Source organism: Nicotiana tabacum, chromosome 20, assembly GCF_000715075.1.
Source record: "Nicotiana tabacum cultivar K326 chromosome 20, ASM71507v2, whole genome shotgun sequence".
Lineage (NCBI taxonomy): Eukaryota > Viridiplantae > Streptophyta > Magnoliopsida > Solanales > Solanaceae > Nicotiana > Nicotiana tabacum.
This window is the reverse complement of record NC_134099.1, coordinates 137,572,735-137,582,249: the sequence shown is the minus strand read 5'-3', so window position 1 is coordinate 137,582,249 and position 9,515 is coordinate 137,572,735.

Here is a 9,515-nt window from a genome sequence, read left to right as displayed (position 1 = left end):
GGTCAGCGGAAAAGACATCAAAAGGAACTCATAATGACCATAACGGGTCCTGAACACTGTCTTTAGAATATCCGAGTCCTGAATTTTCAACTGGTAATACCCAGACCTCAAATCAATCTTAAAGAACACCCTCGCTTCCTGAAGCTGGTGAAACAAGTCATCAATACGTGGCAAAGGATACTTGTTCTTGATTGTGACTTTGTTCAACTACCTATAATCGATGCACATTCTCATAGTGCCATCCTTCTTCTTCACAAACAACACTGGTGCACCCCCAAGGCGACACAATAGGCCTAGTAAACCCCTTATCAAGAAGTTCCTAAAGCTGCTCTTTCAATTCCTTCAACTCGCTGGGTGCCATACGATACAGTGTAACAGAAATGGGTTGAGTGCCCGACACCAAGTCAATACCAAAGTCAATATCCTTATCAGGCGGCATGCCCAACAAGTCTGCAGGAAACACATCCAGAAAAACATGCACCACCGAAATAGAATCAATAGTAAGGGTATCAACACCAAACAACCCTTCCCAACCATCCGCTGGGCCTTCAAATATTAAATCACTCTGCTGGGAATATAGTCTAGAGAACCTCTCCACTCAATCCTTGGCAACCCTAGCAGCACCAACGTCATGGTCTTAGCATAAAATAGCATGACACGGAGACAACCAATCTATACCCAAGATCACGTCAAAATCGACCATACAAAGCAGCAAGATATCAACCCTAGTCTCCAATCCCCCAATAGTCACTACACACGAGCAGTATACATGGTCCACAACAGTAGTATCACCCACCAGTGTAGATACATAAACAGATGAAACTAAGGTCTCACGAGGTATATCCAGATAATGAGCAAACTATGATAATACATATGAATAAGTGGAACTAGGGTCAAATAATACAGATGCATCCTTGTGGCATACTGAGACAATATATGATCACTGTGTTTGAAGCCATGGTATCTGGTCTGGCAGGAAGAGCATAGAATCAGGCATGGCTTCCACCTGATCGGCCTCCACCTCTAGGGTGACCCCTAGCTCTCTAAGCTCCACCCCGAGCTGACTGGGTGGGTGGTAAAATAACTGGTGCTGAAGTTGTAGCTTGACTCCTCTACTGAGCTGGACCTCCCGAAAGGCGGGGACAATGCCTCTTGATGTGACCAAAATCTCCACACTCAAAGCAGCCTCTCCCTGTGAATGGCGGTGAATACTGAGGCAGACCCCGAGAACCAGAATAACTATCAGAAGGACCCGGTATAGATGAAACCTAAGCTAATGGTGCACGAGATGAACTCTGAGCTGGAAGGGCACTGAGAAATGAGTGACCCTGATGAGAACTGTATGAACCGTGGCCGGATGATTTACCATGGTGAACTGGACAAACTGTCTGGACGTGCCTATAAGGACGTCCTCTACCGTGGTAGAACTGGCCCCCAGAAGGGACACCGCTGAAACCACCTGATCCATAAGGCCGCTTGGCCTCCCTCTCCCCATGCTCCTGGATATGTACCATCTCTATCTAGCGAGCAATATCAACAACCTCATCAAAGGTAGCACCCGATACCCTCTTACGAGTCATAAGCAACTGCATCTGATATATGAGGCCATAAATAAACCTCCTAATCTTTTCCTTATCAGTGGGAACCAACCAAATTGTGTGACGAGCCAACTCAGAAAACCTCATCTTGTACTGCATCACGGATATACCATCCTAATGAAACTGCTCAAACTGTCTGCGTAGCTCCTCCCTGCGAGACTACGACACGAACTTCTCCAAGAATAGAACGAAGAACTCCTACCATGTAAGTGCTGCTACACCGACCGGCCTGCACCTCTCATAAGCCTCCCACCAACTGAAAGCAGCCCCAGAAAATTGAAAAGTAGTGAACGAGACCCCACTGGTCTCCAGAATACCTGTTGTATGAAGGATACAATGACACTTGTCCAAGAAACCCTAGGCATCCTCCGACTCTGCCCAACTGAAAGTTGGAGGATGGAGCCTCCCAAACCTCTCTAGTCTCCTCTGTTCATCATCAGTCACAGCAAGAACCACATAGGCCTAAGCAGTTGTAACCGGTTGAGCCGGTAGTGCCCCCGGTGTCTGGAGTCCCTGTATCACCTGCTTTGGTGTATGGGAGGCGGGAGTCTAAGCACCTCCCCCGGCTTGAGAAATGGTTGTTGCGGTTGGAGCAGAGACTGCCTGAGAAAGATTGGTGTACATGGTAAGAATCTGAGCCAAGGCCTCCTGAAGGCCTAGAATCACAATGTGCACAACTGGTGCCTGAGCTAGCCCCACTAGCTCAACCGTATCTGGTACTTGCTCCTGAGTTAGAGCGACTAGTGGGTCAACAAGTGCTGCCTTAGCTGTTGTACGAGTTGTACCTCTTCCCCTACCGCGGCCCATACTGCGACCTCGGCATCTCACGGCCCTAGCTGGTAGTACTGGTGGTTGCCCATCCTGTCCAGTAGCACATGTCCTCACATTTGTGAGAGAATAGAATAACAGAAATTCAGTTAGTGTAATCAACAGATTCACATGCAATAATATAAGAATGTGAAATTTCCTAAGGGTTCAGCAGCCTCTCGAAGATAAGTACAGACGTCTCTGTACCGATCCGCAAGACTCTACTAAACCTGATCATGACTCGTGAAATCTATGTAACCTAGGCTCTTATACCAACTTGTCATGACATAAAATCAAACCGTCGTGATGGCGCCTATCGTGGACCTAGGCAAGCCAACTACTCAACCATTTCAACACAACAAAAGCTTTAAAAAATACGAAAGCAATTAATATTTAAGGAAAACCTTTTAAAAGTAGAATAACATTCGCAATTCAATACAAATCTCTCCCAAAATCGGGGTGTCATCGAGTGCATGAGCATATACACAGGGATACAGTCTAATACTACGTCTAGAGAATAAGAACTGAAACATAACTGAAGATAAGGATGGAGAGTCAAGGTCTGTGAATGCCATGCAGCTACCTCGATAATCTCCAAAGATCCTGACTCCAGAACTCAGCAACCGCCGTGACTGGAAGCACCTGGATCTGCACACGAGGTGCAGGGTATAGCGTGAGCACAACCAATTCAATAAGTAACAAATCCAACCTTTGGACTGAAAGTAGTGACGAACTCAACCGATACAGTTCAATATAGAAATAACAGTGCAAAAATATAGACATACTTTCAAGTTCAGAAGTTAAACTCAATACAGTAAGGTAGATTAATTTCTGAATAATATGAAGAATATAACTTCTCTACTTCTAAATGTCAATGCACATGTTGTATGTGATACACCATGCTGAAAGCCTCGTGTGCTCACACTCTCGAAATGCTCAATCACTCAGTACCGTATATGGCCGATCCAGCCCAAGGAAGATCCATCCCGGAATATATACATTAACTGACCATCAGTCACTCAATACTAGGTAGGGCCAATCCAACCCATGGGGAAGATCCATCCCCAGGTATAAATGTTTCGTACAAGATCCATGTCCAGGAAAGATCCATCCCTTAATATAAATCAACCGCGCTCACTAGGAGTGTGTGCAGACTCCGGAGGGGCTCCTTCAGCCCAAGCGCTATCATAAATCAGTAAAACTCGTTGCGGCATGCAGCCCGATCTCATAAATTTCACTCATAATCAGGCCCTCGGCTTCACTCAGTCACCAATCTCTCTAGCCTCTCTCTCGCGAGCTCAAAATATCATGAAACTAGCCCGAAAATGATGATATGATGTGGGGGTATTGAAAACCGAACCGAAACCGAAAACCAAACTGCAAAAGTGGCTTCATGGCTTATTGGTATCGGGTTATCGGTTTAAAGGATGGGGAACAAATTAAAATTTTATTATTAACGGCTTATCGGTTTGGGGCGGATTATTCAATTTTCTTATCGAAAACCTCGTCTCTTATCGGATTATATATTTTATCCATATGTATATTAAATAATAAAAATCCCTTCCACAGTTCTTTTCCTATCAACGAATTATTGATTTGGAAACCTCGTCTCTTACTGGCAATTGAATTATGATGGAGATAGCTCGTTTCTGTCTCTTGATGCTTACTGATATATACTATGGGCATTTGTGTGTATGTACTTGTATACTCTGTGCGCATTTGTGCCTTGCTTCACCAGGAACTAATTCATTGTCAGTCACTTAATACATTTCAAACTCTAGCTTGTCGCTCAAGTGTCTTAGCTTATAAATGTTCAATTGTAATTGGTCAATTGGTGATAGTTACTGGAGATGGCAAATAAGGCGGTGTCATTTGCTCAACAGTTGGGTACTGCCTAAGCTGCTGGAAAAAAATGAGATAAATTGTGAAGAATGCAAACTTTTAGGTGAAGGTAGAATATTCCATGATTGGACTCATAACCAGCATGCCTTTGAAAATGAGATTCTTGGGCAGGCTGTTGATATAGATACAACAGGATAACTAGGTCGATAAATCGCCCGGTAATCGCTAAAACGATCCAATCCATCCGATAACTTATCGAATGGCTAGCGGATTAATACATTTAAAAGACAATAATTGATAAGTCAAACCGTTAAGAGTAAATAACCGCTCGATATGTCTGATAAGCAACCCTAATATGATGTATCAATAAATAACAACAGCGACTGAGATATGATATGTAATGAATGAATATGACTAAGTACGAAATTTTAATGAAATCAATAAGTCAACAGCAAGAAACGGCCACTATGGGTCCCAACAGTAGCAACATATGGCCTAAACATGATCTCTAACATGATTGACAGCTCAATTACGTTATCACATGATGAAAACACGGATATCAACAAGAAAAATTCACTATACAGTGCCATGGAATCGACCAGGTCACAATTCTCACGGTGCACGCCCGCACGCCCGTCACTTGACATGTGCGTCACCTTAACACCAATCATATAACACATAATTCGGGATTTCGAACCCTTAGAGCCAAGTTTAGAAGTGTTGCTTACCTCAATCCGAGCACAACTCTACTCCGACACACCTTTGCCTCACAAATCGGCCTCCAAATATCTCGAATCTTGCCACAAACAGTACAATACAATCAATACGGGCTAGGAATCAATTCTACAAGAAAATACAGACTTATTAATCAAAAATCTGAAATAGGTTCAAAGCCAGCCCCCGGGCCCACGTCTCGAAATCCGACAAAAGTCACAAAATCCGAACACACAGTTGACTACGAGTCCACCCATACCAACAATATTCAAATCTGATATCAAAATCCCATCCAAAACCTAAAAAATCTAGCCTAAGAACTCTTCTTCACTTTTTCTAATTTTTCACCCCAAATCACAAATTAAATGATGGAATCAAAGGCATAATCATGAAAATTAACAAAAACTAGATAGGAATCATTTACCCCAAACACCCACGTGAAAATCTCTCTAAAAATCCCTTCTACCGAGCTCCCAAATCAATTTTGTGTTACGAACTCAAAACCCTCGTTTTTTGAAACTTATAATCTGCCCAATTAAGCCTTCATCGCGATCGCGGAACATTCCTCACGATCGCGAAGCAAAAATATGCTTCCCCATGAATTAACGTTACGCGAACGCAGAAAACTTCATGCAAACGCGATGCACTGGCCCTCAGACTTACGTGACCGCGAACGACCCCACGCGTTCGCGATGAACAAAATGCGTGCCCCAGCTTCTGCCTAAAAAACACTAAGCGAACATGACCCTGGCCACGCGTTTGCATTTCACAGCCTCCCACAACTACGTGATCGCAGCCTCCTCCTTGTGAACGCGTAGAACGAATTCCTCCACTACTCAGCTAAGCCTAAGCGATCGCGGACCATCCTATGTGTTCGCGTATAAGGAAACCAGGTCAGAGACACCAGAAAACTTCAGCAACCTTCTAAGTCAAATTTTCAATCCGATAACCATCCGAAACTCACTCGAGGTCCCCGGGACCTCAACCAAACATACCAACAAGTCCTAAAACTCGATACGAACTTAGTCGAGCCCTCAAATCACATCAAACAACACCAAAAACATGAATCGCACCCCAATTCAAGCTTAACGAACTAATGAAATTCCAACTTTCACAAACGATGCCGAAACATATCAAATTACGTCCGATTGACCTCAAATTTAGAACACAAGTCACAAATGATACCACGGACCTACTCCAACTTATGGAATCGAAATCCGAACCTGATATCAAAAAGTCCACTCCCGGTTAAACTTCTTAAAAAATTAACTTTCGCCATTTCAATCCTAATTCAACTACGGACCTCCAAATCACAATCCGAACATGCTCTTAAGTCCAAAATCACTCAAAGGAGCTAACGAAACCATCAAACTCCATTCCAGAGTTGTTTACACATAAGTCAACATCCGGTCAACCTTTTCAACTTAAGCTTCTAACTTTGAGACTAAGTGTCTCAATTCATTCCGAAAATCCTCCGGACCCAAACCGACTAACCCGGTAAGTCATATAACAACTGTAAATCACAAAATGAGAAGTAATTAAGGGAACGGGGCTACAACTCTTAAAATGACCGTCCGGATCGTTACATGGTGACATAGTTAGAACTTAAATAGAAGAATTCAACTGTGATTAAGAGGCTATTAATAGATTCAATGTGACATATTTACTTTGTGTTGTTTCCGCAAGAATATAATGTCCTTTTTTTGGATTGTTATTCAGTGCCCAGTAACTACTTTGGGCCGACTAAATTTGGCTTTGCGCTGAGAAGTCCCAATTTAGAGGGTTAACGTGTTCTCTATAAAAGGCGATTACATTTACCATTCTAAGGTGTAACAGCCCAGTCCGCTAGTGATATTGTCCGTCTGGGCCTAGCAACATGATTTTTCCCAAAAGGTCTCAACCCATTTTCATATTTTCAGGGCACCTCGTGCCTATATTTCATATCATATCTCCACTGACAGGTCAAGTGCCAATAACATAATCTGCCCGGCAATAGCCATAGGCTCATAATTTCAACATGGATCAAATAATTATCAAGTTTATCAGATAGCTTATCGAAACAACAAAGCAAGTTACGCAAGGTGTAAAAATAACTGCAACAACAACAATACAGCAAATAGAGGAAATCAACAGGGGCATTCCCGAGGTACCACCTGGTAGTCCCAAAAGTAAATATGCATCAATAGGGGCACTTCCGAGGTACCGCCTCGCCAAAAGTAAATATGTATCAACATGGGGCAATATCACTAGCGGGGCAAACCTCAATGTTGAGTCTAGGTGAATCCCATGCGGCGGGGCAAACCTCAGCAAGGATGCTGAGTCCATAAGGGGGGTGTATGTAATACCCCAGACTTTACACAGAGTCCCAAATCGGCAAAACACAAAAGGGATGCTAGGTATATAAGTTAACAAGTCTTAGACCCTAGTGACGCATTTTAAACCCGTGAGGGCAGGCCTAGAGCGTGCAACATGACTAGTGGGCTGAGTTGTTACATAAGGACTCGAACTCAGATATCTGATTAAGATGGAGGGTATTTACCACCCACCACAAGTCTGAGTCATTTACATCATCCTCTTCCCTTGCAAATGAGACATACTTCATTTCGAAGAGTTGGCTTCACATCTTTTCTTGCCTCTGGCCATGGTACCAGGCTTCTCCTTATCTCTGTGTCTTATTCCATCGCTCCTATTATATACTTCCTCCGTTTCAATTTAGATGACACAATTTTCTTATTAGTCCGTTCCAAAAAGAATGACACATGTCTATAATTGAAAATAATTCAACTTTAAAGTTTTCATTTTACCCATTTTATCCTTAATGAGAAACTTTTATAATCACACAAATGTCATGAGCCACCAAAGCTTTTACCCCTTAAGCTTTTAAGATCACAAGTTAAAAAATCTCCCTCTTTTCTCTTAAACATTGTGTCAAGTCAAATTACCTCATCTAAATTAAAACGGAGGGAGTGATATTTTTATCGCATCACATCCAAAAATATTGACCTTATTTTCTGAAAGAACTTAAGCATTTGACGAGACGATTGTATTTTCCAGACGTACATTCCACTTGGTATGCTCTATAGTTCTGATGAATTAATTTCTCTATAAAGTAGTCATTATATTTATTCATTGTACTACCACAAATATAGTGTATAATAAATTTGGCATCCTAAAATGTGTTGGATGTAATATTTATTTATTTTTGGTATAGTAATTCAGTATGAATACATAGGACAACGACAATAACACATTCCTTGAATGATGTTTTAGAAATGATAGCAATAAAGGGGTTTTAATGGAAAGAGGGAAACAGCGAAATGAAATGAGTAGGAAAAAGGTTTTTAAATTTTTTCCTGTAAACTCGACAAAAATTAACCACCTTGTATTTCACACATTATTAAAAGGGAAGTCACAGCCACATTCCTTTGTCATATTTTCTAAGTTTTTTCTATATAGGTCTTCTTATTCATATTGGAGATAGCGAATCATGGTCCAGGCCACAAATTCCTTGTCAGACTCGTGGTTGGAAAAGTTGGGACATTGCAAAATCTTTTTTCATATGTGGGTCATAAGTCAAAATCAACTTTTTTTTTTGGCCTTAGTGGAAATTAATATGTCGTGTTGATTAGTAACATTACTTTGATTACCAAAGCAACAAGTTGTGCCAAAAAAATTTAATATTATCTTCCACTCCTAATAAATGGCAATTAAAAAAAAGGAAATATAACAATAATGATAACGAGAATTCTCCCTTGTTATGTAAGATTATATTACAATCTTTTCCTGAATTCGTTCTCTTTTTACAATTCAATGGTGTTCGGACTAATTTGCATTAATCTTGATTATACTTTCCACCAGCATAAAGATACTTATCTTCTCCATCTAACTAATTTTGGGTTAAAATCCTGAGCAATTCACTTTCATATCGAAATCAACTTAATTCTCTATAGAGGAAATGCGTATTTTATGAAGCAATTTCATTAAATTTGAATGGTTCTACCTCAAAATCAAGAGGATTTATTTTTTGTTGCCACTATACATATCTCGATATGTTATGACTGTTGACTTTAACTTTCTGATAAATATTTGCGTAATGATACAACTCCACGTTAAGAAATGAATAAAAAATATTTTGTTTGGTCGGATCCATCAATTTTTTAATGTTTACATATCATTACTTCCATTAATTTGTCTGTAAGGGAGACCTATCTTACAAAGGAAAACTTTAGCGAATATATATCTGTTTTTGGTAGATTATTATCTCTACATTTTTCAACTTTTTCGGTTCTAAATAACGTTGCCGACTTAGAACATTTCAAGTGCCTTGTAGTTTATTCTCAAGTTGTAAAACTTCATAATTATGTGACTGAAAAAAGACGATTTTGTGAGTTGACAGATCCATTAAGATTGAAAAAAAAAATCTGAATATTTTGGTCGTGTATATATCATTCTTGATATTCAGTGCTTTGGTCTTAGCTATTTTCTAAGTCTGAAGTTGGAAATTTTGCCTTTTGGTTGTAATGAGTATAGGATTTGAAAGACGACTTCATTTAT